Source organism: Condylura cristata, unplaced genomic scaffold (assembly GCF_000260355.1).
Source record: "Condylura cristata isolate star-nosed mole 26May11 unplaced genomic scaffold, ConCri1.0 scaffold00019, whole genome shotgun sequence".
NCBI lineage: Eukaryota > Metazoa > Chordata > Mammalia > Eulipotyphla > Talpidae > Condylura > Condylura cristata.
Window position 1 is genome coordinate 31153067 of NW_004567120.1, and position 22516 is coordinate 31175582.

The following is a 22516-nucleotide window of genomic DNA, read 5'->3' on the forward strand; positions in this document are numbered from 1 at the left end:
ACATGCCAGCACCTCCACAAAAAAAAAAAAAAAAAAAAAAAACAAAAAAAACAAAAAAAAAAACAGTGTAGTTAGTCACTGACTGAAATATACACGGTTGCAGCCAAGAGCCTCTATATGTAAATTAGTACCTACAACATTTGTGCATGTGATAACACTACGCACATACACACAGCGGGTCACGCACTGTCACCAAACCCGAGGAATGTCAAAGGCCATATACCGTGATCAGACACACAAGAGGAGGAAGGGTGCTGGAGTTGTGTTTTTAACAAGCAGTGCATCCCCACTCAGGTTCTGTGGATGAAGAGTGAGGTCATAGAAAGGCCTGTTGTGGAAGGACACCAATAAACATGGAATACTAGCACTGGGTTTCTAAAAGGAAACTGGGTAATGGCTTGCAGCTTTTCTGAAGTTTATACATCACCACGTGAGGGAATGGGGGGTCTGGAGACATGCATGAGGAGCAGAGAGAGGGGACCAACCAACCACCTGAGCAGCAGGACCATGATCTCCCAAGTCTTAGGCAAATACGTCAGCTGAGATCTGTCCTCTAAGCATCTGTTCTGTGAGTGGTGTTTCTTCTGCCTGATGTGACCTCCCTTCTGTGTCTGGAAAGTTCAAGTCTTCCTTCAAGTCCCAGCCCAAGTACTCTCCCTTCTTTCAGAAAACTCACTGCAGACCTTGCCAGTGATCGTATGTCCCTTTGCGTTACCATAGTATTAGCTTTGCTTTGAACACTTTCACTCCTGGATTGTAATTACTTGCTTATATTTCTGCTTAAAATGCTCAGGAGCCCTGAGCTATTGTTTCAGAACCCTCATCCCATACACTCCAGCTTTGTCCCTTTCCCTTCATACCTGACACAAAGCAGAATCTCAGTAACTCTTTGAATGGCCTATTTTCATAAACTATTCTGGAGAAGTGGACGAAGAGCACTGGCAGCTGAGAAGGCCATGCTCTTCCAAGTGCCCCACCAATATCACAGAAAGTCTTTTTAATCGCCTTATATATTTTTCTAGAACATAAAAGCATGGGACACAAGAAAGAAAAATCTGGGGGTGACTGTGAGGAATGGAGGTGGTCAAAGTCAGGTTCACCTATCTCACTATTTTCCTAGAACTTGACTGCTGGTTACACGAAAATCCATCTCTGCAAAGTTGCAGAGCATGTAGCAGGCTTCCATTCCCCATAGCCTTTCGCAACAAAGGTAATTACTTTTCCCATGGTGCACTCCTTCCCCTCCTCCTTTTGGTGTTCATTCTTTCATCCAATCAGTACATATTTATTTAGCCTTTATGCTAGCCCTGAGGTCATAGCTTAGTGGCAATTAGTATGATTATTTGGAAAGGAATAGAAATTTATGAAGTCTGGTGACACATTTGGATTAATCTTTGAAACAATTTCTCCAGGCATGCATTATAATGGGGGCTGCTGGGTGTGTAAACCCCCTAATGGAGTCACCTTCATGCTTAACTAACAGTGCTCTTGCCCTAATCTGTTTTACTGGTTTAAGCCTACAGTGACATCTTCTGGCAAATCTTGGACTGCATCACCCTGCAAGTCGGAGGCTCTTCTTTTAAAAAATTCTGTCTTGTCTTTAGGAGCAGATGGAGGCCCAGCATAGCATGAGTGTCCAGATCAATGTTTTATAAGCACCATTCCCACACAGATGGAACGAGGAGGCAACCGAAACAGATGTTCAAGTCGTGCATGCAACAGATCCATGGCCCTCATCACCCAAAGGTCTCCTAGTGCCCATGAGCTGAGGGTAGTCCAGTGTGGGCAACATCAGTTCCTGTGTGCATGCATGTGTGCACACATGTGCACATACCCGAACACAGTCCTGGCGCTAACAATTACCTAGACTCATGACAATAACTCTAGAGCTCAGTGATTGTCAACAGCCCCTTCTTCGAGGGAGAATAGGCCCAGGTATCCAGGTTGCTTTAACTAGAAACAATGGATGCTACTAAAGGTAGATCTCCAGGAATAGCCCACGACCTCCCCAATCTACCCTGTCTTTAACTGATGCAATTTATTCATGGCCCTGTTTAATGTCTTCACATTAAAGTAAATCTAAGCCGGTCAAAATACATCTGGATTCTGGTTATACCACCTCCCTCTCCCACCCCCTGTATTTTCATTGGATCTTCTTCCTTTTGGCAATACCTGTACCTGGGTCTTGCTCATAACAACAAGATTCAGGTGGGAGCAGGTTGGTGGGAGCTGCTAGAAATCTCCCTTCACATTAACATACATCTGAAGGGTCTGCTGAAGGGACTGACCTAATCGTGAACGAGGGAACCAAGCTTGGCCTGTTTCACCTAGTATATGGGACAGAAGTACCTCATGACCAAATGTCTCACTTCATGAAGATGCTCAAAGTAGGTGTCCCATCTTTAAATTGGGGTCATGCGTCCCCATCCATTTCCTGGGTTCATTTAACAGCCATGGTTGAGTGCATCTGGAGGCCCACACTGCTTTTATAGCACAAGCCTGTACAGCAGGCCTGGCATCCAAGTTGAGGCCCACTTTTCCCAGCCCTTGACAAGTACTAATTGTGGAAACAATAATAGCCAGTGAGTTAGTTGTCCAAGCAGGAAACACAGGCGCTTGCTTCACCCCTCTATCTCACTGTCAAACATAAGAATGTGCCCCCAAGTCCTGCTGATCCTGGCTCTTCGTGGAGGTCGCACCTTCCCCTCCAGCCCTGCCCAAGGTCATGCCTTCATCTCATCTCTACTGGCTCACCTCCCTGCCTCTCGTCTACACCCATTGCACATCCCCAGGTGGTGACATTTTATCTCCTCTGTCACTCTCTCACAATGGCTGCCTGTACCTACGGCTTTCAAGCTGCCTCTACACAAGGCTTTCTCACTCATGAGTGATTTGCATCTCTCTCTCCCCTCACCCAACTCTAGAACTTTTGGCAATATCTGCAGATATTTTTGCTGAGCCCAAACATGCTGCTAAGCATCCTACAGTACAAAGAATTATCCAATGTCAAATGTCAACGGTGCCAAGATTGAAACACCATGCTGTATACTGTGCTCCAGGTATATAGCAGTAATCTGAATTTTGGTCCTAGACAATGATCCCACAGGCCCCTTTCTTTATACATGGAGTGCCCAGTCTTTTGAATGGCTTCTCTCTGACCTTTGTAGGTTACCTGAAAAGTCCCTTCAAAATACAACTCAAAGATTGTCTCCTCCAGAAACCCTGCCTTTGCCTTTCTGGGCAGATTTCAGCAGTCAGGTGCTCTCTGTTCCGAGTGCCCTGGCATTCTCCATTGCAACGCACTGTGATTGCCACCCCCCACCCTGCCCCCCGCCATGGACTATGAGCTCTGAGAAGGCAGGGACAGTGTATCATTTATCAACCTACGCTCTTCAGGGCACAGTGTTTGACATAAAGTAAGTGATTAATGAAAGACTGTTGAATAAATGTCTGTAGCAGAAGCAGCAGCGCTTAGGATGAACCAGCTAATAGGAAAATGCATCTTTTCTTTGATAAGGAAAAGCCACTAGATGTCACTATTAAATAACAGACGTGCCATTTTGCACTTGTGATAGAACATTGTAAGGAGATCTAGCTATGTGGAGAGCTACTTATAATCTGTCATTATTGCTGACTTTCTGTGCAGTGAGCCAATGTTAAAGAAGGCTGGGAAGCTTAAGGATATTAAAAGTAAGTAAGTGGATAAAAGCCAGAAGCATGGTTTTGTTCTGTTTTGGTTTTCACTTTATTTTAATAGATGATCTTGAAATAAGTAAGTACTGAGTTCTAAGTCACAGAACCTTGAAACTGTCAGTGCAAGAAGAAACCTCTGAGATGGCAAATCATCTAGATCAAATACTTCACTTCACAGGTGGAGAAGTTATAGTTCTGAAAAGATTTCTCCACAGGCCACAAGTTGCCTACAACCCTCAGGTGTCTGGCTAACTACAAAGAATACTCCCGGACTGAAACCCTATATATTTGTTGCAGACTCTGTATGTTTTTAATTTAAAAAACAAAACAAAAAAACATATATTTTTTACAGCATGCTTCCTTTACATATAGTGTATGCTTTACCATGTCGTGTATGCTCACAAAAGTGAGAATGATACATATTTAAAAAAAAAATAGCAACAACAATTGTTGGCAAGAGTTTGGAGAAAAAGGAATTCTCCTACACCATTGGTGGGAATGCAGACTGGTCCAACCACTATGGAAAGCTGTGTGGAGGTTCCTCAAAAGTTGCTAAAAATGGAGCTACCATATGATCCAGCAAGATACTGTCTTTGTATCCATTAACCACCTAGGATGGCCAATAAAGCAATCCTGAAAGTGCACCAACCCTCACAGAGGGGTCCCATGAGACCCTGTCCCCACACCAGCTGCTCCCTCAGCCTGCGTGCTTCGTGCTTGGCACTGCCCACAACACTGTGAACCAAAAATCATCATAACCTTTACTGGGATGAAGAAACCGAGCCACAGAGAGATGTGGCTCACTCCAGCATCACATGGGATTGAGGAGGGAGGGGGTGCTCTGACTTGAAGCAATTTCATTCCAGAACCTGGGTGTTCCCATTCTAGTGCCAGAAGCCAACCTTTCTGTCTCCATGAACACATGGTTCTCCAATATGGCCTCAGGCCCAGCAGCATCAGCAACACTTAAGAACTCCCTAGAGATACATATTCTGAGGTCACCTAATGAAGCAGAAAGTCAGGCCATGTAGTTTAACAAGCCTTCTGGGAACTCTGGGTGCATATGCGTACCGGAGCTTAAGAAAGCTTGAAGGCAAGTGACTTCAGAGTTCTACAGTCTCTCAGTGATCCCAGGGGGTGCCCAGAGTGCATAAAAAAGCCACAGTGGTCCCAAGAATAAGGTCAAGCGCCTCAGTAAACTCCTTAAGAAGCCCTGGCCATGCCCAGATCCATCCAGAGCAAGCCCAGGGAACTTTCCCTGAGCAAAGTTAGCAGGACTGTGCTGTAAACATTGACTTTCCTTTAAGGCCACTGGTTCACGAAAGGCCACAGTAAGGCTCTCCCTGCCCTCCACAGAGGGGAAATAAATATCAAAGCCATTTTTTTTTTAACAGAAGGCGGCCAGCAAAATTGTACAAGTTAAGGTCATAGGAATGATCAATAAAAAGTTAATTTAAGAAAGGTAACAAATTCTTGGCCCAAATCAATAGGAGCAAACATTTTATTTTACCTGTAGCTTAGTTTTGATTTTTTTTTTTTTAAAGTTCAGCCTGTACACATCTTGGAGTCAGGGTAAGTGGTAGAAAAATAAGAACTGTGTCTGGTGACTCAAGTTAACACTACAGCTTTACTCTCCCAGAGTCAACTCTGGAAGCCACAGAGGGCTTGTGTCATTGCTGTCGAAGGTCTGCTCTCCTTCCTCACTAACTAATGTCGAACTGATGTATCAGATCCTCACACTGCATGTAAATGACTTGATCAGAGCAAGGGGGGTGGGTTTCAAATGAAATATTAATATGTACACACAGACTAAAGAAAGTACAGTAAGTTGAATCAAAGCAAAGGGGCTTCCAGAGGGATTGGGCCCCTCCATGTCCAGGAGTTGCTGTTTTAACAGCCTTTCTTTTGAGACAGCAGCCTCATAAAGAAGGGTGGGGCTCCCACAGAGAACTGCTTTGAAGCAGGTGGACACTCATATAGATATGCTGGGCTGGGTATATCTGTCAAAATGTCTTGTGGCTTCCTAGTAATGCAAGTCATCACATTTGCAAAGGTGGGGAACTCAAAGCAGGGCCACCCCATGATTTTCATTTGCCTCTTCCTTTCCCTACCAAGTGGAAGCTACGGGTTCATGACCAGATCTGGCTCTCCTGGACAACCCATGAGAAGTGGGGAGCAGGAGCCAGCTCTAGCAGCCCACTGATCTAGAAGACAGCCTAGATTTTCACTGGATCTTTCATGCAGTGATTGGATCCCTGAGCAGGACATAACCATTCCAGGCAAAGCATCCCGGCCATAAACACAACTCAGAAGGGTTGTCATCTCACAACCAGCAAACACACTGTTTTGTTCTTGCTTGGCTTTCTACTGTTTATCACACATCACCTACAAGAGCAGTTTTCGATGTGTATAAAGTAATAATTTCATTAACACCTTAATTAATTGATTTTCCCCCTTGTTAACTAAAGTTTATCCTGGGAGATGCCCACAAGGATACACATTGCTCTCCTTCAACAGAAAATGTTTTCTACACCTTCCTTCTCCTCTATTTCTTTACAAAGCAGGAAAACAATATTTTTTTTCTACACTAAATGGGGAGAAAAGATTTCTAATACTTGTAAATTCAGAACCAACATAGAATTCTTCATACTATAAATCCTGGTGATATTTACTCCTTTTTAAAAGAAATCTAGCTCTCTTCCTTCCCAAAGCCCAATAGACTCCAAAGTACATAAATCTAAGTATTTTTACAAACAGTGAGAAAACTGAGTTCTTTAACAAGATGTGAAATTCCAAGCTTTATGACCCGTGGTTACCAGCCTTCACCCAGACTCCATTCAATCGCTTGGTGGAATGAGAGGTTGTGCAGCTAATACTGACTCTGAGATTTTTTTGTATTCTGAAATTATTTTGTGTCTCGGTTCATTCACACTCAGTGTGTTTTAGAAGTGGAAAGAATTTTCAGGGAAAAAAAAAAAACCTTCAGAGTGTATATGAGGTAGCTGGCAACCCAAGAAGTGGATGTGATCTACCTGGTTCGCACAAAGTCCAGTTCTGCCACTGATTAACAAACTCAGGTGTCCTGACTTCCCTTCCAGGACCTCCTCTCTCTACCCCACCTTAGTATTTCTCAGTTTCCTGAGTGTTTCTGTGTGGCATCGCTTATCAAACTGTCACCACTGGTCTTTAAGAGGGCTGGCCTCTGGAGCAGTGAGGGAAAGGAGTTGGTTTTCTTCCTTCCTCCACAAGTGTGGGTAGAGGCTACGTGTGCTAAGCCAGGGAAATGCCCAAGTGTCGCCACTGGGATTAGCATGGTTCACAGCTTGCTCCTCAGAGGACCATCCTTAGTTTGTATCTCAGTATCTAGTCCTGGCTCTATCAATACTATCTGCCATTTTACTGGATGGTACCTCCCCTGCACACAACACATGTTCAAGGTCTCCAACAGGAAGAAATAAAACCAGTACCCTCATGGCATTCAATTCTGGAACAAGTCTTCACAAGTCAGGAACATTGCATAATACTTTTAGTCCTAAAGTGGAGGTACAAAACAAGTATTTTACCAATCCATGATCAATGTACTCAGTCTGGATGACTCTGGATGACCTAGAAGTTGCAGTAAGCAGAGGTGTGGGCATGCCCATTAAGAAGTGCTATATAGATGAGCACCTACGTGCAAACTGCTTAGAATTTATTTGAGACAGTAGCACAGTTCAGTGAAGGAATGATAAAGGGAAAGTATCGTGAAGTGCTATCTCATAGCCATTGGAGAGAGTTTACTTTGTGCTGTGGTCATCAAGGAAGGCTTCACATAGGAGGAGAAAGTTGGTTGAGCCCTAAAGTATAAAAATGATTTAAATAGATGTGTGTTAGGGTGACATTCTCACATGAGCACAGCAAGTGGATACTGACAATGATATGATGTAATGGCTCCTACAATGTGCCAGGTACCACACAAGGGGATTTCTTACAGACCCCATAAAATAGGTGCAAATGCCATCATTTTAGGCACACAGGGGGGTATGTTCCAGACAAAACTAAACACAAGCAAATCCTAGAAATCAGATTGCAGACTACCAGAGGGGAAGGGAGAAGGTAGGAGAACAAAATGGGAAGTAGACAGTGGTGGAGGACTATGGTACCTTGGTGGTTGGTATGATGTGGTCACATATGTCTGAAGAGGTGTGCACCTATACCACCGAATCATACACAATCTTCTAGACTAATGTTACCTCAATGAAAACCAGTATCACTGAAAAAAGCCAAGCGGGTCTGTTCTAGGTCTGCTGTTCAATAGTCATCAATCACACGTGATGAGTGATGAGCTCTTCAAATATGGTGTGTCTAGAATAAGAAGCACTTGAAGTGTTTCAGTTTACTGAGATTTCCAAGAATTAGAGGAAGTTAATGATCTCATTTGTTACTTGTCATTTATATTAATTAATATTAGAATATTAATGTTGATATATAGTGTTAAATAAATATATTATTAAATTACTTTCTTGTGTATCTTTCCTCTTCTATTGTGTACTGAAAGATTTAGTTACAAATGTGATGTTTATTATATTATATATTATTATATTTCTCATTTATAGGAAAACCATAGGTCTCAATGTCTAAAGTCTTAGAACCATGTATGGAAAAGAACAACTCAATGATACTAGTTTCTGTTGTCATCATTCAGAGAGTTACTGAACATTCCTGAAACCACAGAGCTAGTTAGTGATTTTCTGTCAGGTCTCTGTGACTCCTGAGTCCAAACTCTTGCTGTTGCTTTGGTCTTGACACTTTGCTGGTCTTCATGTTGTCACTGCTTGCTATGTCTGTATGTCTGGCTTGTGTGCTCTCTCTGGGTACAGATATTGTCACATGGATTTGGGCACTGAGCACAAAATATAGCTCAGGAGACACAGGCAAAAGGCCCAACTGACCTGGCCCAATAGGAAGTGTAAAGTAGGAGGGAGTTGCACATTCTAGGATGTGAATGGAGGGGCTGCTCCCATGGCTGTTTGTTTGAGGGATTTTTCTTTTGGGTCCATTTGGGATCTTTGGGATGAGATCCAAGCATATCAGAGCTGGATGCCAGGAGTGAGCTGCAGCTGGTGGCCATATTAGCCCAGGCTTCCCATTCAACAAACGAGGAAACCAGAGAGCTGCTCTCCAGCCTTCACCAGATGGTGAGAAATCCTGAGACATATGGAATCATGACTTTGGGGACCTCCACAAAGACATGGAATCAAATAACAGTGCTTTTTCACAAGGTTGCCAGTCAATAAATATCAGTTATGTCCTTCTGAACAGGCCGCTGGGGGTCATGCTCATTTACCTGGGCCCACTGCACAAAGACATCCAGGAGGCAGGCGGCATGAGTGTGCCTTGTAGGAGGAAATCTAGTCAAGAACAGCACAGGGGAAGGTTTCCCCTCAATGAAGGCTGCCCTCTGGAGTCGTGGGTTGATTTTAATGAACTCTAATATTATTTTAAGGTGCTGAGAGAGATGAAGTGCAAACCCTGGCTTTTGCCCGGGAAGCAGACCTCATTAACCGTTTAAACTGTAAAGAACTGGAGCCATTCAGAATTTCAAGAGCTGGCAGGGTCATGCCTTCTGTCCCCTGGGAGAGTGTTCTGCAGGTATTCAGCAGCAAACGTGGTTGTACTGTGAGTGTGTAGAAAGGAGCACGTGCTCCAGTAGCACAGCCTTGTTACTTTACAATGATAGCATTGGGAATGAGAAAAGATTCCCTCATCTCCTTGCAATCGCTCCACCTAAGAAAAAGATGCCAACATCCGCTGGAGTGAGTAGAGGAAGAGGCACTGAGGACAGGAAGATTCTGCTTGAGAAGAGGGAATTATGCCCAAGGATGTTACTGCTAAAAGCTTACAAGCATACTCTGAAGCTGTGCGTCAGGGGTTTATTTTTCAGGATGTGGACAAGACCCTGTGGAGCTGTGCTACCCTTTTCAAGCAAAAAGGAGACCTAATAATCAGAATTTTCGAATCATTTTCACTAATCTTATACCTTTAGTTCCTCAGCTAACCCCTAGAGTTATACATGACTTCAAATAGAACCACCATTTAACAGAGGAAGAACTTGAGTCTCAAAGGAAATGACCCGTCCAAGGGTACACAGCCAGTCTGCAGCGAGCCTAGGACCAGAGCTCTGGCATCCAAACTGTTGTTCTGTGCATGCCCCATGACTGTGCTGCACATGAGTCCCAAATGGATGTTTGAGGGTTCCCCTGTCTTGTTTTGTCTCCCAAATCAGGTATACGTCTTCATGGTCCACACAACCTGGCATGTCTCCTATGTCTCAGCCCAGAGCCCAGCACCTTATGGGGCTTACAGACTAGCGGGTCAGCAGTAGAAAATTTACCATGAAGCCTTGGAATTGCCAGAATGCTCCTTTTTGTCCTCTGCTGCCTCTTCATTGTATTTCAGCTCCTCCTTCTAGATCATTCCACTAGTCAGAGTCCAAGAGCATTGTTCCTCAAGCCACACAGCCCACTCACTCCCAAACACCTGGCTTCTCCTGGCTGTAGCTCCTCAGGGTACATTACCCAGCCAGGAGCGACTGCTATACACAAAAATGCCACCCAAAAGCATGAAGAAGGCCCCTTGGCCCCAAAAACTTCCTAAATGAAGCCTGAAGCTCCACCCTTGATGACTTCATGGTGGCCAGAGCACTTGAGGTATACTGTCTCCAGCCCTGCCTATCCTATACCACGTCCTCCCTCTAGTCTTTTGCCATTCAACAACTTAGGCTGCTCAAAATCTTAGGTCTGAAAGGTGACTGGAGGAACCCTTTTCGTTTCTAGGTCATATACTTAGCACCACCGGAAGGATTTCCATTTAGAGAGGCATCCCCTGAAGGGCAAGACTGAACCCTCTTCCCTGCCACAAGACAAGCTTATAGAAACCACAGAGAGAGTGAGAGCAAAGCGAGAGAGTGAGAGGAGAGAGAGAGAGAGAGAGAGAGAGAGAGAGCAGGAGAGGTGGCTCCATAGTCACATTCACAAAGCGAGAGAGAGAGAGCGAGAGAGCGAGAGAGAGAGAGAGAGAGAGAGAGAGAGAGAGAGAGAAGGAGAGGTGGCTCCATAGTCACATTCACAAAGCCTGCTCCGTTCTTCTCTCAGAAAGCACAAGAATTCAAAATGAGGCCATTTGGTGACAGTTTTGATCATTTTTTTTTCCTTTTCAGAATCATGAATCAGTCCTAAACACATTAGGTTAAAACAAGAGTTGATTTCCCTAGGGCTATTTTGAAGTCCTGTTGTTCACAAGCCCTCCCTCTTCCCATTTAACAGTCCTGAGTCAGGGTGTTACTAGAAATGTGTGGGGAGAGCATATGGACCCTATCTTCGGTTGGGGGTACAATGTGTTGGCAGTCATACCATGTGGTGGGTACATGTGGGAGAGTCGCTGCACTTGAGGCCAGGTGACCGTGAGTCGCCTCTGACATCCTGAATCGCTTTCTGTGATCTTAAGTCATTTGAAATGTTTATGTCTCAGTTCATTTTCAAGAATTAACAAGCTGTTATTTCAGACATTTTTGAAAGCCTTACACCTTTTTGCTCTTCTAAAAAGTTCCCTGTAGCAAAAGTTTTTAAAACAAGATTATTTTCTTCCTCCCCCTTTTGATCATCACAATATGCCTGTGAACTAGCTGGACACAGTTAATTTCAGAGGGATGCACATTCATGCAGAGGTGAAAGGTCACATGGTGATCAAGTTACACATGTCTGAGACCCAAGTCTAGACAGCCAGGCTCGTTCTGTTACCCCATGTCACTTTGCTCATTTATTTGAGAACGAAAGACCTCTTTTCACGAAGCAGTAGAGAACTTTCTGCAACACTCTAACAGGATATGCCACCAGGGCCAGCCATGTGGGGTAGCATGGTTCTCGGGACTGCTGGGTAACACAATCTTTCCTCACAGACAGGAAACCACAATGTAAGGCTTATTCCTCTGGTTTAATGATTTGCCTCCTGTGTGTTAAGAGGTGGGTAGTGGGGTGGGGGCAGAGAAGGGGGTAGGCATAAGCTGTTAAAACCTATCAGCCATTTAGATGGGGGAGGGCCTACATAACCTTTAAAATATCTCTTCTGTGGGTTTAATAATCAAGTCCTGCATGAGGGGTGTGGGGGTGGGATTGTGCAGGGCTGGTGTAGCAATGGGCACCATGTTTTGAGAAAGGAAAACGAGGAGGCGAAGGGAAACTGAGGACACTAAAGGCAGGGCCTGCCAGGAATCTCTAGTTCAAGGTAAACATGAGTGCAACTTAAAAAAAGTAACTTGCTGAGAAAATTAGTGGACCACTTTTTAGTTGAATAATGGCTACTATTTCTCAGTAATTACAGGTCCAGTCTTATCTTCCCTGCTATCAGCACTCTCCTGCATACCAACTCCCAAACTCTACTCAAACCATTCTTCCTCCCAGTGCTTCCCACTGGCGCTTCATGCTTTTGCTTACACCAACTACCCCTGTTCCAGGTCCAGCCCTGTCAGCCCCTCTCTACTTGTCTCTCCAAGTTAAGACTGTGTTCTCAAGGCTTCTTTCCTCCCGATGTCCACAGCAAAAATAGCTGGGCTGTGGGTTCCTTGGAGCTGGCCACTCATGGGCAACTGTGACCTATATGCTATCTAGAAATCACAGCAGAACATTCCTTGACCACTTACGTAGTATAGCTCCAGTCACGAGGCAGGCCCGGGGACGCCTAGTCCACTGTTGACCTGATTATGTAACTATCTCCATGGCGGTCTTGGGATAACTCTGCCGGCGATAACATCATACACATGGTCACGGTGTCCCCTTCCCTGTCCCTTGTAAAACTTTGTCCCCCATTCCTATCCTACCCTCCGGATCCTATTCCTCATACCATTGTCGCAAGGTCAGCTTTCACTAACCTGTGTGCTTTCAGTAAATGGCACAAGAACTCCTGCTCAACCATAAGAAACCTGCTCCGTAACTGCTGGGTCCCACATCACATTCCTACTGCAAAGCAGCAAAAATTTCCTGTCACAACAATACGCCATCTATCCTGTTTCGGGCCTAGCCCTGCTGCCCCTCTGTCTCTTCAAATTAGGATTGTGTTCTCAAGGCCTCTTTCCTCCTGATGTCCACAGCTGAGACAGCCAGGTCTCTCTCTGAACACCCAGACGGGTTTTCTGAACTTTACTTCAGGGACCCTGTCATCTCACGTTGTTGTATCAGGTATTCGTCTAGGTTTGCCCTTCCATCCAAGGCTGTGGGCATCTTGGGAAGAGGAGATGACTAGGTCTTCCTATCTCTTCTCTCTCGCCACAACCAAGCTGGTCCAGAATCTTGAACAGCAGCCAGCCACTGATAAATGTGTTTAGTTAAGTGCTCCACCCTGGAAACAAGCCCCAGCTTTTGGAACCTTGTACAAATGACTTAACCTCTCTAAGTCTTTGTTTCCTCGTTGATGAGTGCCCACTTCACACTGTTGTGATTCAATGAGATAACCCATTTAGTGTGAGTAGCCCAGGACACCTGGCTCACACTCTGTAATTCCTCCTATTAGCATTATTTTCCTCTTAATGAAATGTGCGGTTCTCTCAGGCTCCCTTTATCAAAAACCAACAGAGCCATTTCCCCAGAAGCAAGGAATTGTGTTCGGAGAGTTTGTTCAACGCCCCGACTCACGCTATATTTACGGCAACATTTACCCCATCAAAATGCAGGGAAGCCAGGAACTTATTTCAACTCGAATCTGATATTTCAGAGGCCCACACATCGAATGCTGCCGAAGCCCCCACTCCCTGAGCGGCAGTTTGTAGAGATGGAATAGCGGCAGTTTTTCATTTTCTAGAGTCCACTCACCCTTCCAAGAATCTCAATGCCTCATTGATTCATAATACAGTGCATAGAGATTTCATTTTTCCTGCCCACAGTGATACATTATGGAGGCAATATGTTTTGCCACTGAAAAGTTTGCTTAGTAGAAAAATTTGGAGTTTTGACATTCAGGAAATTACAGTCATCTGTAAAACACGATTGATATGCCAAGGCTAACATTTTCATTGCACTGGCAGAGCCAGAATAACTATGATAAAATATGTGTTACCCCACACACGTTTCAGGATCTTTTAAGAAAATATTAGTTAGCTCTGCAGACCCCCTCCCAAGGCGCCAGGATGCTAATAACTGTGCCAGCAAGCTCTTTGCCATTTACAAGGACACATCCGCTGACACGGCCCGGACATGGGGCGGAAGACAAGTGTTCACCCAGCTCATTTTCTCACTTGGCTTTGGGTTGGAGACTGGAGCGACGTTTTCCCATGCCACCAGGTTAAAGCCATGAAAGGAACTCGAGGAAAGTGAGTTCGAAAATTCTACCCATTGTAGAATAATTAGCACATCCTGAAAGGCGTGGGGATATATTAGGAAGAACTAGACATTGAAGGCTGGCAAAAAAGGAATTGACCTCTTCTATATCTGCTAATATTCCAAAATGTCTCTACTCTTACACCACACATTTCTTTGTATCTTACAGGGTGCATTGTTCAAGACTCAGCAGCCCAAGTGCAGCTCTGGAGCCATCGTTTCAACGTTTGATTTCAAGTTGCAGTAAATGCAACCAACTTAGTTGAGGAGTACGGTGGTCTTCGTGGCCATTACAAGGGAACCGTCCATTCAACATCAGGCTTCCCTGGGTTTGGGGCAGTTTTTACTTGGTTTCCATCCATGGAGACCTCTGGAAAATACACATGCAAAGTATGGTTCTGGGGGCAAAGGGGCAGGTGCTACTGCACTTGACATGGGAAGTGGCTCATAGAGATCCCGACCCCGCCTTGGGTCTGCTTCCTCAGGTGTGACAAAAGCATTCTACACAAAACATGCTAATGACTGCCCCATGCATCAAATGTTCTTTTAAGCTTCAGCCAAGTCCTGCGGGCACCCACACTCAAACAGTAACAGAAGGGCACACCGACCCCCAGCTGCGGGTCAGGTATGAGTTTAACCATCAAACATAGTCATTCATTTAATTATTGCCACCACGCATAAGACAGGTGAAAATATTGTTATCTTCCTTCTACAAATGAAGAAACTGAGACACAGAAATGTCGAAAGACTCTCCAAAAGTCAGCGAGTGAGAGGTGGCATGGATTCAAACCCCCAACAGTACGGGGACAGATTTTATACCCTTAATCGGGATGATGTATCGCCTGGTTGGGAAATGTTTTGCATGTTACTCTTGTCAGACACACTGCCTGGACTGTCCCTCAAGTACCCTGCACCTGTGGTACACAGGCTTTCTCGTCTTCCTGAAGTACTTGGCAAAACTTTTGTTTTTACATTTACAAAGCATATTCCTGCCCCATATTAAGCTTCTTTTAGCTGACAACTTACCTTTATTCTTTTCCTAACAGTCGTTGCACAGAGGCCAGAGGACAAGTCAAAAGTCAAAGAGTGGGAAGGAAGAGAGAAGGGTGCATGCCAAAAACACAGGTTAGTCAAGACCATGCATACCCAGGTGCACTTGCGCCCTCCAGTGGACGAGTCTGAGGAGAAGGGATTTCTCAAATGGGTGTTGAAGATCCATCTGTTCTCTCCCCTGCAGGCTTCAGCTTTGGAGGGCACCCATGTTCAGGCATCCCATGTGCTACTGCTCCCCTCTAGGTCTTATTTAAGTTACTTGGCAACTGACTGGGGGAGAATGAAATATAGGGGAGCAAAGAGGACTCATCAGAAGAAGAGAATGAAGAGTAGAAGTTGGAAGGATACAGAAGAGGGAAGGGTACAGAGTGCAGTCAAGGGCTCACAAAGGAAAGAAAGGATGAAGAGAGAACAGGAAAAGAGCAGAAAGGGAGGGGAAAGTAGAATGGAGAAGAATAGATGGAGGCCTCCCTGGTGGCCTAGAAGTTAAGTCTCAGCACTATCAGCACTTCGGCCTGAGTTCGATTCCCAGCCAGGTAGGTAATCCACATGGCACTGCAGACCTCTGCTGTCTTGCCTGCTGCTCTCCTCAGCAGTGTTATTTCAGTCTGCCTGTTCTGCTCCCCACTCTGTCTCTGGTGAAACATCTCTGGCCTATACTCCAAGTTCTTCTATGCAAAAGTAAATAAATCTTTTTTTTTTTTAAAGGAAGAGATGAGGCCCTCCCTGGTGGCGCAGCAGGTTAAAGCACAGCAGTAAGAAGCTAAAGCCACTTCAGCATGAGTTCGATCCCCACCTCAGAGGTGGTCCACATGGTGTGGCAGACCTCTCCTGACCATCCCACTGCACCCCTCAGCAGTGTACTTCGTCAGTCGACCTGTTCTGCTCCTCACTCTGTCTCTGCTGATTCCTCTCACTGCCCCTGCACCTCTGGCCTGCACCCCAGTTCTGTATGCATAAATAAATAAATAAATCCTTTTAATTAAAAAAAAATGGAAGAGATGAAAGTCACTGCTCAAAGCAGGATTTAGAGGAAGCTAAAAGAAAGGAAATTGAGGGGAAAGAAAGATGGGCATGCTCTCCTGCTCCTCCCATCAAATCCTGGTCCACATGGGCTTTTATGTCCTCTAGTAACCGGCCCTGACCGCTTAGGTGGGTGGTTAGGCACCAGTAAAAGGTTCTTTTATTGCACGGGGCACCATGAAGATGACCTTGCTCTTTCCCTTCCCTGAGCTCCAAGTGCACTTAAGAGTCAGTACTTGACTCTTTCCTGAATTTAACACATTATTTTTTGGTCTGTAACCAGGCCTATACTCTCCATTGGGATCAACTTTAACAGCATTATTTCTGTCCCCAAATCTCTCTTCATCCATTATAGGAAATCCTGTGAGCATTAGGGTGGTTGACATACCTTAGACTCTTCTAATCACTAGCTTATATTCATACCATTTACTTTATTAGAAAGTAAATAAATACTTTTGCAGGTATGATACAAAACAGGCAAGTATTACTTAGAAATAATGGGACTTTTTAGAGATCACAAAGGCTGGAGCAGAATAGTGTAAGAACCCAAAATACTCCACCCACTTAACAGTCCCCAAGAGTTTATCTATTGTATAAAGTGAAAGATGCCTGATAAAGTCACATCCTTATGTAATTCATTCTTCTCTATTTACATGATACACATGGGCTCAACTTTAAGAAGCAGTTCTTCAAGCATGAGTAAGAGAGCCTTTTAGAAATCATTTCCAATCTTTTCTGGAAGTAGGCGGGCTATAAAAAAACCAATGGGACAAAAGTAGAAAGCCATTCCCCTTTGTTTATCTTCAAGATGTCTACCAAATTGATTTAAAGGGTTTTATTACTCCATGAGTCACACATTTGGATTATAGCAGGTTTTGAAAACCAGAACCCATAAAAAGGGTCTAACATATTGTAAGAAAATTTCAGGGGCACCCTCACACAGATTATCCCTATGTACACCGTGGTGTTGCCCGCTTCCCGATGTCATCCAGGGAATTGAGGGTGCTGTGAGAGTTTGGGAACAGGCACTATTCAGTCTATTTAGTACCCTTTTCCTCCAGCGACTATCACCCCCTAAGGGGTTATTCTCAGAGAAGACTCTCCCAAGCCCTAGGGCTGTAGAGACTGAAGGATTTGGGTGAAGGAATTTGTGAGATTCGCTCCCTTAGTGCTCTGCTTCCGCTTAATAATGAAGTCACGTTTTCCTTTTCAGTCTCAGCTTCAAGCCTACCCTGAGGAGGCCCCTTTCTTTTTCAGTCTTAGAACCTCAAAAGGACAAGGTTTTTGGAGGGCCCTGCCGGTCAAAGAGGGGCAGCACCAATTTCCAACTCTCCTCCACCAGCGACTTCCTGGCGGGTCTTTCCATCCCAGCCCCGTCCACAAAGTTTTCCAGTTTCATCAGTCCCGTCCCTTAACCACTTAGCAATTTTCTTCATTCCTCTCCCTAGATAGTTCCTTTCACACTTTTCCTTATTGTTCTGTTTCCTCCATCTCCTAGGTGATCGATGACCCAATAGGCATTTACATTTACAAAGCAATTTCATTTACATAAGATAGCTCTTATCTACAGCCAAAGGAGGCACAACCATAATACATATATATTATAGAGAGCACCTATTCATCACCCACATTTACAGTGCCTTCAAACAGGAGAGACTGTTTTAGGAATTGGTATATGAAGGTTGAGAGCACTGTAAAATTTATCACCGAAGGTAATCAATGAGTTGCAAGTAATGCGCTCCACACTTCGAGGTGAATATATACCGAAAACATGGGGAAAACATATTTACTCCTTAAAGTTTGCTGAATTTAATTTGAGCTTTTATTGATTTCATTTAATACAAAGATTATATAATCAGGAAGTCAGGAGCAATTGAAAATAGCAAGCTTAGTTTTCACCCATCAAAGCATTTTGGTAATATCTTGTAATGGCAGGAGATTCTCATTTAATTGAATTGGAAATTCAACATATATTAGCTTACCAAAACTTAATCAGTGTGATCAAATTAAAACAGGCCACTCAAACATACTATCCTGATTAAGGCACTTGCAAACACTCCACAATTATCAAAGATTTGTGGTGTTAATGACTTCGACTTGGGCTTTTTTCTCTGGGGGTTCAGGCCTGGGTTTTTTTTTTTTTTACTAGACAATTAGAAAACTCCATCCTTTATTTTGAAAAATGTTGCAACAGTGTTATTGACATTAATTCTCCAAGAATGCAGAACAGTAACAGCCTGTGCTGGCGATGTTTTTTTCTTTTAACAGTCACTGCCTTCTCTTTGGGGTGAGGATCATTAATCTCGAAGCTTCAGCTCTTGGGAGTGGTAATGAACTTTGGCAATGGTGAAAGTGACCATTTTTAAATGTATTAGGGGAAAACGCTACTTTTCTGCTTTCTGAAAAGCAGCTCTAGGTTTCACTGAAAGGGTTTTGCTTATGGACCTATTCAAAAACCACTTTGGCTGCCTTGGCCTGTTGTCTTGGGTAGAAGAATACAGAATGAGGCCATTTCTTTTAAATGTATTCTTAATAGACCATTATAAACACTAGCTTGGGAGATGTGAATTACTTTTTCCTTCCTTTTAAAACTCATCTTCCCAGTCCAGCACCTTTAAAATGCAGCAGTAGTAAATTACCTGGAAAGGATCTCATGTGTCTAGCTCCATTATTTGTGGGTAGTGGTGATGAGGGGTTGTCTAGCTATTTATTTCTACTTTACTCAGCAAAGTCAGTCACTTCATTGAACAGCAGAGGAAAAGGGAGATTCAGAGAGGCTAGATGACTTTTGCAAGGAGGCAGAGTTGGGAGTGAACCAGTCTGTGGCTAGAGCCCCAGGGTTTGGGGGCTTGGGTTATTTTCCCTTGTTGCAGTTTGCATCAACCCCGACTCGGTCAGGACAAATTCCAAACCATTGAATGGTGCAGTAAATAAGTAGTGCAGGTGACGAAACTGAGGACTAACGCTGGAGGATTGGGGAAGAAGATGAACAGGTAAGGGGTTTGTGTGCTGAAATGAGATGAGCTTGTGTCCAACAGGCCCAGCAGCAGTCTGCTGTTACAAGATGGTCAGAACAAGATGCTCCTGCCATGCCCCAAAAGCACGATCAAGCGCAAGTTTTTGGACACTTGTTTTGAAGGCAGGCACAAGGGATGGGTTGAAAAGAGAGGCCTGTTGGGTAAGAGTCCCAGAAGTGCTCCCTGCCCGTGTGTGTCATGTCACCATCTCAAGGGCATGCGCAGAGTCCCAGAGTTGGCTCCACACCAAATACCCAATGCTCTGTTCTTGGTTTAACATTAAGTTCAAGGGCCTTTAAGGTCTAAGGAGAACAATTTCTTTCTTCATTCATCTGTTCATCTTCAAAACAGGGTTAAATCATTTTCATGTTTTCACATACAGAGTTGCAATTGTGTTCACTCTGCTCTTGTCTCAAGATGAAACATGAGCAAGCAATACTTCAGGGGTGTGTTGAGGGCTCTGCTTTCTGCTCACTAGGGGTGCTTGATGGAAGTGCCACATGTCAGTGCATACGCTGTGAGCCCCTAAGTTAGCAGGAGAGATCATCAGGTGGGGGAAGTTAACAATAAAGATAGCTGGTATTTTCAGAACTTGGTCTTTCATTGCCCAGCAACCACAAGACTCCAGCTCAGTTCCAGTAGTCCCTATTTTGCAGAGCACATCATTCCATTCCTTGGATTCTATCGTGTGATCAGCTTCTCTGTTAGAAAATAAGAAGCTTCAGACAGGGCTGTTTCAGCCCGTGTCCACCCCACCCCCTGCTCCTCTCACATTCCCCTCCCTGTACATACCCCATCCCAGCTCGGGGCACCATGAGCATCAATACCAGATGTACGGTGGGTATTTGTGCATATAAGAACTGGGGTACAGGCTAGAGGTGTGGAGGAGGCAGGTGAGAGGATTCACCAGAGACAGAGCACTAAGAAGAACAGGCAGACTGACTAAAATACAATGCTGAGGGGAGCAGCATGCAGTTCAGGAGAGGTCTGCTGTGCCATGTGGGTCAGCTCTCTGGCAGGGGATCAAACTCATCAAAATTGAACGCAGTGGTGGCTTATGTCTTCAGTGTTGAGCCTTAACTCCATGTGTCACAGAAGGGCCTTTTTTTTTTTTTATAAGATTTATTTATTTATTCATACAGAACTGGAGTACAGGCCAGAGATGCGGAGGGTGAGAGGATTCACCAGGGACAGAGTGGGGAGCAGAACAGGCAGATGACGAAGTGCACTGCTGAGGGGAGCAGCGGGCGGGTCAGGAGAGGTCTGCCGCGCCATGTGGGTCACCTCCGGGGCAGGCGGGGATCAAACTCATGCAGAAGTGGCTTAAGCTTCCCAGTGCAGTGCTTTAACCCGCTGCGCCACCAGGGAGGGCCAGGAAGGGCCTTTTACTGGTGAATTTAATGGCCACATAGTCATGTTTGGTTTAATGTTCAATGGATATTATTCACCAGCAGAGAAGGACGCTCTCAGTTACATCAGGAGAGACACGGAAGAGGAAACACAGTGTTTTATTTTTTTATTATTTTTTTTTAAAGATTTATTTATTTGTACATACAGAACTGGGGTACAGGCCAGAAGCTCAGGGGTGGCGAGAGGCTTCACCAGAGACAGAGTGGGGAGCAGAAGAGGCAGATCGACGAAGTACACTGCTGAGGGGAGCAGCGGGCGGGCCAGGAGAGGTCTGCCACGCCATGTGGTCACCTCCGGGGCAGGCGGGAATCGAACTCATGCGGAAGCGGTTTTAGATTCTCAGTGCTGTGCTTTAACCCGCTGCGCCACCAGGGAGGGCCACACAGTGTTTTATTTTGACACAGAATTAATAATATTTCCTTCTAATGAACATCAGTACAGAAGATCTGCAAAAGTTACCCCACCAAATTCTCAAAAAATCTCTAGTAAAGAGGGACGTCCAAGGTTATCTCCATTTTACAGATGAGGTAACTGGCTCAAAGAAGTTTACAAATTTGGGGCCCTCCCTGGTGGCACAACAGGTTAAAGCACAGCACAATGAAATTACCACAGCCACTGAAGCATGAGTTTGATCCCTGGCCAGGGAGCTGACACAACTGGTGCAGCAGACCTCTCTCCTAACCTACCCGTGCTCCCCTCAAGAGTGTATTTCAGTCCATCTGCCTGTTCTGCTCCCCACTCTGTCTGTGGGGAATCTTCTCACCACCTCCCTCACCGTACTTCTGGCCTACACTCCAGTTCTTGTATGCACAAGTGAATACATCTTTAAAAAAAAAAATGAAACCAATAAGAATGGATAAAGGCAGAGTTCCCAACAAGATACATTTTCCTTGCATAACACGGGGAGTCAGGGACAATAAACTTCTTCCCTGAATGACCTGTGCAATGTGGTATTTACTAATGAAAGGTAACACTAACTCCCACATAAGAAAGAAGAAAATATTAACAACTACCCACAATACTGCATATTGGAGTTTCCCTAGCCACCAAGGACGTGCTAGAGACCCAGACACTCAGGTAAGGAAACTCGCAGTCCCCAGACTTGATGTGCTTATGAGGACAAAACTGGGCACCTCTAACTAGTTCCTAAAATGGTTGTCAAGGAAGACCAGTGGAGAGATGAGTGTTTGGAAATAGACACATGGTCGGGCAAAAGCCTATGGGGAAGTAAGGACAACCACTACAGACCTTCTATAAGGATGGCAAGACATTCTCAGGACAATGAGTGTGAATGTGCCAGCTTCTTATGTGGAGCTGTCTTTCCCCCAACATTCTCAAAAACTACTGGAAATATCATGTGCTTATTTTTGTGATGTCTAAAACGTGCATGTTGTTTATTTCCACACCTTCCTGGCAGTGCCAGGATGAGTGATATGAAGGATAATCTGTGTCACACAGAAGGAAGAGGAGCAGTCCCTGGAGAACAATGTGGATGGATAGTGGCAACATAATGTTTTCTGGTAAAGATCACAAGTACTTTTTGCCGTACTGGGAAGGTCCAAAAGACTGATCACCCTTGAAAGTTCATAGGAATAGAAGGGGAAAATGAAGGTTTACGTGCAGATTCTGGGGAAAGAGCACCTTGCTAGAGGCCATGGCGTGTACGTCACCTCCCGAACATTGATGGGAAAGAGGAGCACCACTGAGGAATCATTTGCAAGCAAGCCTAACTTTCTTACTTCCAGAAATTATGAAATTTCATCTCAAAAAAAAATAAATAAAAAAGAGTAAACCTGTTCAGATTCCAAGTTTTGCAAAATCATTGCCCAAGCTCAGCTCCTCAGCTCCACAATACAGCCATGCTAAGATCTTATCTATCTACTGGGGTGCCTGGACATCCACTATGAAAGACTCCCTTCCAGATGGGATCTGGTGATGAATTTCCCCTGAACTCATTGATGAACCAATGTCATT

General features: G+C 44.6%; 1 protein-coding gene across 2 annotated transcripts in view; it reads right to left on the reverse strand.

The window, feature by feature from the left end:
- Positions 1-22516, reverse strand: part of HS6ST2 (heparan sulfate 6-O-sulfotransferase 2) — a 245483-nt gene that overhangs the window by 3544 nt on the left and 219423 nt on the right. The window lies entirely within an intron of this gene.